The following is a 9,491-nucleotide window of genomic DNA, read 5'->3' as shown; positions in this document are numbered from 1 at the left end:
CAATCCCTCACATTTCTCATTTGCTAACAAATGCACTGTATTACAGCAACTGCTCGAACCTGGAAACTTCTACTTTTCAGTGAATTTACAACTTGATCGATGATCCTCGAAGCTTTTCCAGAAACACGGTACAGGACCGCCCCCGCCTGGCGAGAGACGGTACCGCGGCCCAATATCATCCAGTACCACTTCCATCCAGCAGATGGCGGTGACACACAAACAAATCCTGGGGAACGTTGGAAAGCAGAAATAAAATCAGAAAATGCTGCAAATCCTCAGGAGGTCAGGCAGCATCTGTGCAAAGAAAACCGGAGTTAACGGATAGTTAAACACTGGCGATATTGCATATCCTGAGAGAGATTCTGTGTAAATCTCCGCCCCAATGATACAAACAGCTCACTAGAGGATGCTATTTAAATGCAGATATGTCACCTTTCAGTGTTTGGATTTCTCCCTCAGGATTTCATGTTCCGGGTGTAGAGTGAGAAACACAGAGAAATCCCAGCTCCAGACTGGGAAACAGGTGAAGAGATGGAGGATGGGACTTGAAGCAGGGAGTAAATGAAGGAAGGGGAGACACAAGATATTTAATTTACTTTTTATTTTCACCATCTGACATTTATATTTGTATCTGATTTATTGACAGTTTGGTTGTGATGTTACAAAGTATAATCTCAGAATTCAATAACACATTCAGTAACATCTTGTTGTCAATGGGAGGTTTCTGACCCCAATCCCTGACCCAGACCCTAAACCCGGGGGTCATTGTGACGTCAGGGAGGCCACGCCCCTTTAACAGCTGATTCTCAGAAATTTGTTTTCATCCCAGGTCCCGAAGAAAGGATAAAGTTTCCCAGTGAAGGTGTGGAGATGGGACTTGGTGTCCACGTTGTAAAATGAAACTGTCCCAGATTCATAACTGAGATAAACTCCCACCTTCCTGGGGATCTGACCGTCAGGGAGAGGGGATTGAGGAGAGTAGTTTATATAAAACTGATGCCCAACCCGCCCCATGATCCAGAATCCATTCTCTGGGATCAGACTGACCCAGTCCTTCCTCTCCACAGACTCTGAGGCTACTCCCAGACTCCAGCCCCGATTCCCCCCCACCTCCACCTCCCAGTATTGTCTCCCCGATGTGAATCCCTCTGATCCCAGGACACAGGAACGATCTGTTAACCTCTTCCCGGTGTCAGAGAGACTCCTCCGTGTCCCGGCCCGTCTTAAACTCTTCAGATCCTCACAGACCACAAGCCGGGGATGCGCTGTTTCCACATCCAGGGTCACAGAGACTGGGAGAGAAACACAGAGAATTAGAGACAGTCCCTGGGTCTGGATATGTGCGTGTCTGTGTGGGGGAGGAGTGTGTGTCTGTGTGGGGGAGGGGTGTGGGTGTGTGTGGGGGGGGGGTGTGGGTGTGTGTGTGGGGGGGTGTGTGGGGGGGGGGAGGGGTGTGTGTGGGGGGGGAGGGGTGTGTGTGTGTGGGGGGGAGGGTGTGTGTGTGTGGGGGAGTGGTGTGTGTGTGTGGGGGTGTGTGCGTGTGGGGGTGTGTGCGTGTGGGGGGGAGGGTGTGTGTATGTGGGGGGGAGGGGTGTGTGTGGGGGGGGTGAAGGAGTGTGTGTGGGGGGGGCGAGGGGTGTGTGTCTGTGTGGGGGAGGGGTGTGTGTCTGTGTGGGGGAGGGGTGTGTGTGTGTGTGGGGGGGAGGGGTGTGTGTCTGTGGGGGGGGAGGGGTGTGTGTCTGTGTGGGGGAGGGGTGTGGGTGTGTGTGGGGGGGAGGGGTGTGTGTCTGTGGGGGGGAGGGGTGTGTGTTTGTGTGGGGGAGGGGTGTGGGTGTGTGTGGGGGGGGAGGGGTGTGTGTGTGGGGGGGAGGGGTGTGTGTGGGGGGGGAGGGGTGTGTGTGTGGGGGGGAGGGGTGTGTGTGTGGGGGGGGAGGGGTGTGTGTGTGGGGGGGGAGGGGTGTGTGTGTGGGGGGGAGGGGTGTGTGTGTGGTGGGGGAGGGGTGTGTGTGTGTGGGGGGAGGGGTGTGTGTGTAGGGGGGGAGGGGTGTGTGTGTAGGGGGGGGGAGGGGTGTGTGTGTGGGGGGGAGGGGTGTGTGTGTGGGGGGGGAGGGGTGTGTGTGTGGGGGGGGAGGGGTGTGTGTGTAGGGGGGGAGGGGTGTGTGTAGGGGGGGAGGGGTGTGTGTGTGGGGGGGGAGGGGTGTGTGTGTGGGGGGGGAGGGGTGTGTGTGTGGGGGGGGAGGGGTGTGGGGGGGAGGGGTGTGTGTGGGGGGGGAGGGGTGTGTGTGGGGGGGAGGGGTGTGGGGGGGGAGGGGTGTGTGTGTGGGGGGTGTGTGTGGGGTGTGTGTGTGTGTGGGGGGGGGAGGGGTGTGTGTGGGGGGGAAGGGGTGTGTGTGTGGGGGGGAGGGGTGTGTGTGTGGGGGGGGAGGGGTGTGTGTGTGGGGGGGAGGGGTGTGTGTGTGGGGGGGGAGGGGTGTGTGTGTGGGGGGGGAGGGGTGTGTGTGTGTGGGGGGGGAGGGTGTGTGTGTGGGGGGGGAGGGGTGTGTGTGTGGGGGGGGAGGGGTGTGTGTGTGTGTGGGGGGGAGGGGTGTGTGTGTGGGGGGGGGAGGGGTGTGTGTGGGGGGGGAGGGGTGTGTGTGTGGGTGGGGAGGGGTGTGTGTGTGGGGGGGGAGGGTGTGTGTGTGGGGTGGGAGGGGTGTGTGTGGGGGGGGAGGGGTGTGTGTGTGGGGGGGTGTGTGGGGGGGGGAGGGGTGTGTGTGGGGGTGGGAGGGGTGTGTGTGGGGGGGGAGGGGCGTGTGTGGGGGGGGAGGGGCGTGTGTGGGGGGGAGGTGGGGTGTGTGGGGGGGGAGTTTGTGCATCAGCCTGACCAATGGACCTATCCCCTGTATTTGCTTGAATAGAACCATTAAAACTAAGAATGGAGCCTCAAGTGGTCTGTGAGAAAATCAAAGAGTGATCAAACTCTGATCAACCTCCCCCTTCTTCAGCCACTGGAGACAGAGAGACTGAGCTGGCAGCTTCATTTCCAGACGTTTCGTCACCCTACTAGGTAACATCTTCAGTGGGCCTCATGCAAAGCAGTGTACATGATTCCTACTTTCTATTTATATGTTTGGGTTGGTGATATCATTTCTTGTGGTGATGTAATTTCCTGTTCTTTTTCTCAGGGTTGGGAGATGGGGTCTAACTCGATGTGTTTGTTGATGGAGTTCCAGTTGGAATGCCATGCTTCTAGGAATTCGCGTACATTTCTCTGTTTGGCTTGTCCTAAGATGGATTTATTGTCCCAGTCAAAGTGGTGTCCTTCCTTATCTGTATGTGAGGATACTAGTGACAGAGGATCATGTTGTTTTGTAGCTAGTTGGTGTTCATGTATCCAGGTGGCTAGTTTTCTGCCTGTTTGTCCAATATAGTGTTTGTTACAGTCCTTGCATGATATTTTGTAAATAACATTAGTTTTGCTTTTTGTCTATATAGGGTCTTTCAAGTTCATTAGCTGCTGTTTTAGTGTGTTGGTGGGTTTGTGGACTACCATGTTGTCGAGGGGTCTGAGTAATCTGGCAGTCGTTTCCGAGATGTGTTTGATGTAGGGGTAAGTGGCTAGGGTTTCTGGATGTGTCTTGTCTGCTTGGTTGGGTTAGTTGCTGAGAAATTGGTGGACTGTGTTCATTGGGTATCCATTCTTTGTGAATACACGGTATAGGAGTTTCCTCTGCTCTGCCGTAGTTCTGCTATGCTGTAGTGTGTGTTGGCTCATTGAAGTGACGTTCTGATGCAGATAAGGAAGGACGTCACTTCGACTAGGACAACACATCGAGTTAGACCCCATCGACTACTCCCTGAGAAAAAGAACAGGAAATGACATCATCACAGGAAATGACATCATCACAGGAAATGACATCACCAACCCAAAGAAACCCAAACATATAAATAGAAAGCAGGAATCACCTGAGGCCCACAACCTACATGTTACCTGGTAGGGTGATGAAACTTCTGGATATGAACCTCCCAGCTCAGCGAGCAAACCTACATCCAGAACCTCAACCTGAGCTACAAATCTTCTCAAAACTCGTACACAGCAGTGTCTGAGATTTCCTGTCTTGGTGAAGGTTTGGGATTGAACAGTCACAGCTGACCAGCTGAAGATGATATTTCACATTCGGGAGACTTTTGCATCACTGTCTTGGCAAGCATTTATTGTGCAAACCTAATTATCCTGGAGACTGCTCATTAACCCATTGTCATCCATGTAGGGGAGGGACACCCACTGGGCAGTTAGGAGAGGATTTCCAGCATTTTGGCCCAATTCAGCATGGTATATGGCATACAGGACAATTTGCAATTGATGGTGTTTCTGTCTATCTGCTATCCTTACCCAGTTCAGGTTGCATAATTGGAAGTTGCTCTCTGAGGAGACTTGGTGAGTTTTCTAACACTTTTTTTAAAATTGTCCACATTTCTGCAACTGTGTGTCAGTGGTGCAGGGAGTGAATGTGAGAGGTATTGGATGGAGTGCCATTCAAGCAGCCTGTTTTGTCCTGGATTGTGTTGAGCTTCTTCAGTACAATTGGGGCTGCAGTCATCCAGGCAAGTGGAGAGACCTCTATTATACACCAAATCTCTGCCTTATAGATGGAGGACTAGTAACTGAGGAGTCAGTAGGTGAGTTGCTGCCTGCAGACTTTTCACTCTCTGACCTGCTCTTGTAGCTATCGTGTGTGTTTGGCAGGTGAGTTCAGTTTCTGGTCAATGGTAACCTCCAGGATGTTGCAAGTGGAGGATGCAGTGATGAATGGAATTGTTACTGAACATCAAGTGTTGATTGTTACATTCTCTCTTGTTGGAAACGGTCATTGCCTGGCACTCGTGTGGCACGAATGTTCCTTGTCACTTGTCAGCTCAAAGCTGGACAAAGTCATGGCCTCATTGTACTTGAACATGGATTGTTTCAGGATCTGAGAGGTTGGAAATGATGCTGTTATTGTGAAATCGTTAGTGAATATCTCATCACCTCCACCGTGACCTTATGACGGAGGGAAGTCCATTCATGAAGCAGCTGAAGATGCTTAGGCCGAGCCATTACTCTGACAAACTCCTCCAGAAATGTCTGGGATCTGAGATGATTGATCTTGAACAATCACAACCATCTTCCCTTGTGTTCAGTATGACTCAAAAAAGTAGAGAGATTTCCACTGATTCCGATTAACTACAGTTTTGCTCATTACAGACTTTGATACTTGCATGAACAAAAATACAAGTTATACAATATAAATCAGGCCAAAGGAGGAACTTATCTGAGCTTTAGCAGGGTGAGTGGCTTCCTGCATTTCTTTCCATACAAGAAAAGGGAAGAGGCTGCAGAATGTTTCAGTGGAGATGGTACCATCTGTTATTGAGAGCGCATTCACGGTATCACTAATTCTGTAAATATTAAACATAAATTGATTAGAATTTTGGCATAAACGCTTTCCTGAATAATTTGACCAACTTGCACTGAGTTTCAGTAAAGTGCATCTCCTACCTTCTCTTCCGAGATGATTCCTCCTGAAATAAACAAAACACAATCTGAGTTGACAGAGACTGACTGTCTACATCCAGAAAGCAGCAATTACACTCACATTGTTACAAACTGCTGAGAATGGCCAATTCTGATTGTTGCAGGCATCGAATAGAAAGAGGTTGTGACACCAAGGATATTGAAGACCAGAAGAATAAATACAAAATTTGAACAATTACAAAGGATTGAAAGGAACATTAATATATTTTAATGGATAAAAATCTGACTTTGATATTTCAAATTACAATAAAGAAAGGGATTGGTTCCATAGATTCAGTAAAGGTATTTTCACTTTGAAGGTATCTAAACATGTGAGTCTGTGAACATCATCCAGTTATAAATAATTCCAATAAATAAATACAGAACCTGTCAAAAACCAGGTGTGAGGCCTTCAGATTCAGGAGAGCCACTCAAATATAAGGAATCCAAGTATGACTTTTGCAGAACCATTAAGCCAGCCAAGGACCAACACCGAACTAAACCAGAGACCCAGACAGACACCCGGCGACTATGGCAAGGACTGATTGACATCACAGGTTCTAAAAAGAGACAGTGCAAGATAGCAGACGATGACATATCCCTCCCAGATTGTCTGAAAACCTTATACGCTTGCTTTGAGCAAAATTTCGGTGGAGAGAAGTCTGGATGAACCTATCCCAACAGCCACTGCATCAGAGGTCAGATCAGCTTTCCTTCTTGTGAATCCAATGAAAGCAATAGGACCAGACGGAGTACCAGGCCATGCACTCAAAGCATGCACAGACCTTCTTCCTCAGGCAGAGGTCTCCTTGGACATCTTCAACCTCTCCCTGTAGCAGGCCACTGTCCCAGCCTGTTTCAAGAGGGCCAACGTCATCCCTGTATCTAAGAAGGCTCATGCAGCATGTCTTAATGATGACCACCTAGTGGCCCTAAATTTGGTGCTCATGTCATTAATCAACTCCACCCTCCCCATTGCTCTTGACCCACTCCAATTTGCCTATTGGACCAATAGATCCATGTCAGATGCCATATCAGTGTCCTTCACTCCTCCCTAGAACATCTTGACACCAAGAACAGCTACATAAGAATCCCATCATTGACTACAGTTCAGCCTTCAACACTATTATTCCCTCGAGACTGATTACTAAACTTAGTGATCTCAGCCTAAGCCCCACTCTCTGCAAGTGTATCCTCAGTTTCCTGACCCACAGGTCATAATCAGTGAAGATTGGGAACAATATTTCATCCTCACTAACACTCAACACTGGAGTCCCCCCAGTGGTGGGTACTCAGCCCCCTACTGTACTCACTGTATATCCATGACTGTGTCGCCAAATACCAGACTAATGCCATTTACAAGTTCGATGATGACACCATTACAGTCAGTTGACTCTCAGATGGTGACGAAACAGACTACAGATGGGAGGTGGAAGACCTAGAAAAATGATGCACTGAGAACAACCTAGCTCTCAATGCCAGAAAACCAAGGAACTTATTATTGACTTTCGGTGGGCTGTTATTCATGCCTCCCCTGCACATTAACAGCACAGAGGTGGAACAAGTGGAGAGTGTCAAGCTCCTGGGAGTGATCATCCACAACAAACTTTCTTGGACTCTTCAAGTGAACGCACTGGTTACAAAGGCCCAACAACATCTCTTCTTCCTCAGGCAGCTGAAGAAATTTGTCATGAATATGAATACCCTTGCCAATTTTTGTAGGTGCGCCATGGAGAGCATTCTGTCTGGATGTATCACTACCTGGTATGGCAACTGTACCATTCAAGATTGGAGGCAGTTACAGAGAGTGGTGATCTCAGCCCGGACAATCACAAAGGCCAACCTCCCACCTATAGAATCCATCTACCAGGCCCACTGTCAAGGAAAGGCCGCCAGCATTCTCAAAGATCCATCCCACCCTGGCAATGTTTTCCTACAACCTCTACCACTGGGAAGAAGGTACAGAATCCTGAACACATGCACCAGTTTCTTGTTCGAATACTGAGTGGACTCACAAACCCTTAACATTCGCCTGTACCTGTATTTTTGTTTTTGCCGCTGTTTGCCTATTATTTACTGTCTATGTGACTTAACTCAGTGATCTGCCTGGATTGCTTGCAAGACAAAGCTTTTCTGATGAAGGGCTTTTGCCCGAAACGTTGATTTCGCTGCTCGTTTGATGCTGCCTGAACTGCTGTGCTCTTCCAGCACCACTAATCCAGTATTTGGTTTTCAGCATCTGCAGTCATTGTTTTTACCAAAGCTTTTCACTGTGCCTGGGTGCACGTGACAATAAATTCATTTCAATTCAATTCCATGGGGAATTCAGGAAATGTCTTGACCAAGAAAGTGATGAGAATGTGGAACCCACAGTCACACAGTGTGATGGAGACAAATATATTGAACAGGAAAGTGGAGAATGCCATGATGGAGAAAGCAGCAGAGGGAGATAGTGACGGAGGATGGGTGTCTCTTTCACTGAACTAAACTGAAACATAATCCCTCACCGTCAGAAATATCACTCCGTCTGTTTATTCCAATTGTTTTTCCAAGTTTGAGAGTTTCTGCTGAAGAGAATTTAAATTCTTTTGAATTTCACAAAGATTTTGCTCCATTGCTTTGAGAATGTTTTCCTCTTGTTCCCTGAGATCTCGGAGTAAACTCTGCTCTTTCTCAGTCAGCATCTGGTGCATTTTAGTGAACTCAGATTTGATGTGAGTCTGCAGACTACTGGATTCCTCCTGTCAGGGGAAATATAAAAACAATATGTTTCTGCAAAAAAAAATAAATGAACAAATCAAATGTTGAAGCCGAACCCGGGGAGATTTTACCTGAATTTGGGAAATCTTCTGTTTCTGCTCCCGCTCTATTCCTAGAGCTGCTGATTTTTTCTCTGTGAGAGAATCCAAGGAAGATTTCACCCGATCCTGGGATTGGGAGAGAAAATCAGAAAATAAAAGTGTTAGACCATGAAAATGTGATAAACTAATCAGGAGATGGAATCTGTTTCCTTTTACCTTGTAGATTCCAACAGCTTCTTTAATCGGGATGAAGTTGTGAGATTTGTGTTCCCGAGAATCTCTACAAACCAGACAGATCAATTTCTTGTCAGTTTCACAAAACAGCTTCAGTCCTTCCTGATGTTCCTCACAGTGATGTTTACTTTCCTTCTCTTGTGGATTCACATTTAATTTTCGAGCTTTCTCGGTCAGATTCGCTAAGGCCCGGTTTCCTCTGAGGTTTCTGTCCGGAAACTCCTGTCTACATTCCGGGCAGGAGTTTCTCCCTCGCCTTTCCCAACTCTGGGTGATACAGGAGCGGCAGAAGTTGTGTTCACAATCCAGTATAACCGGATCGGTGAAGAAATCCAGACAAATGGGACAGATTACCTTCTCGGTCCAACTCAGGAAATGCTGTCTGAAAGCCATGTTCACCCTCAGCACTTCCTGATTCAAACCCCTTTCACTTTCACTGTCCCTGCGCTGCTGAACACATTCAGCTCAGGCAGCACCGAGATGGTGATAGTTCATACAGGGCTTCCTTTCTGTATCCACCGGTACCGTCCATCGCAGAGTCTCGGACTCATTCGCCGTCCGCTGGATGTGACTGGAGCATTCCGTTTTCAGGAAATGAGTAACAGACCCCAAACCCCCAAACCCCCAAACCCCCAACCCCCCAACCCCAAACCCCCAACCCCCAACCCCCAACCCCCAAACCCCCAACCCCAAACCCCCAACCCCCCAACCCCCAACCCCCAAACCCCCAAACCCCCAAACCCCCAACCCCCCCAACCCCCAAACCCCAACTCCCCAACCCCCCCAACCCCCTACCCCCAACCCCCAAACCCCCAAACCCCCAAACCCCAAACCCCCAAACCCCCAAACCCCCAATATAAATTGTACATTGTTAAGCTCCTGGCCGTCCCAACAAGTGTTTGGTCCTGGCAAAACCATGGGAA

The 9,491-nt window shown here is 49.0% G+C and overlaps 1 pseudogene; it reads right to left on the bottom strand.

Moving 5' to 3' along the window:
- Positions 1–586: 586 nt before the first annotated feature.
- LOC140455206 (zinc-binding protein A33-like) lies at positions 587–8,973 on the bottom strand (annotated as a pseudogene).
- Positions 8,974–9,491: the final 518 nt, after the last annotated feature.

This window comes from Chiloscyllium punctatum, chromosome 30 (genome assembly GCF_047496795.1).
Source record: "Chiloscyllium punctatum isolate Juve2018m chromosome 30, sChiPun1.3, whole genome shotgun sequence".
In the NCBI taxonomy this organism is placed as follows: domain Eukaryota; kingdom Metazoa; phylum Chordata; class Chondrichthyes; order Orectolobiformes; family Hemiscylliidae; genus Chiloscyllium; species Chiloscyllium punctatum.
The sequence above is the reverse complement of the archived record's forward strand: the minus strand, read 5'-3'. Positions and strand labels throughout refer to the sequence as shown.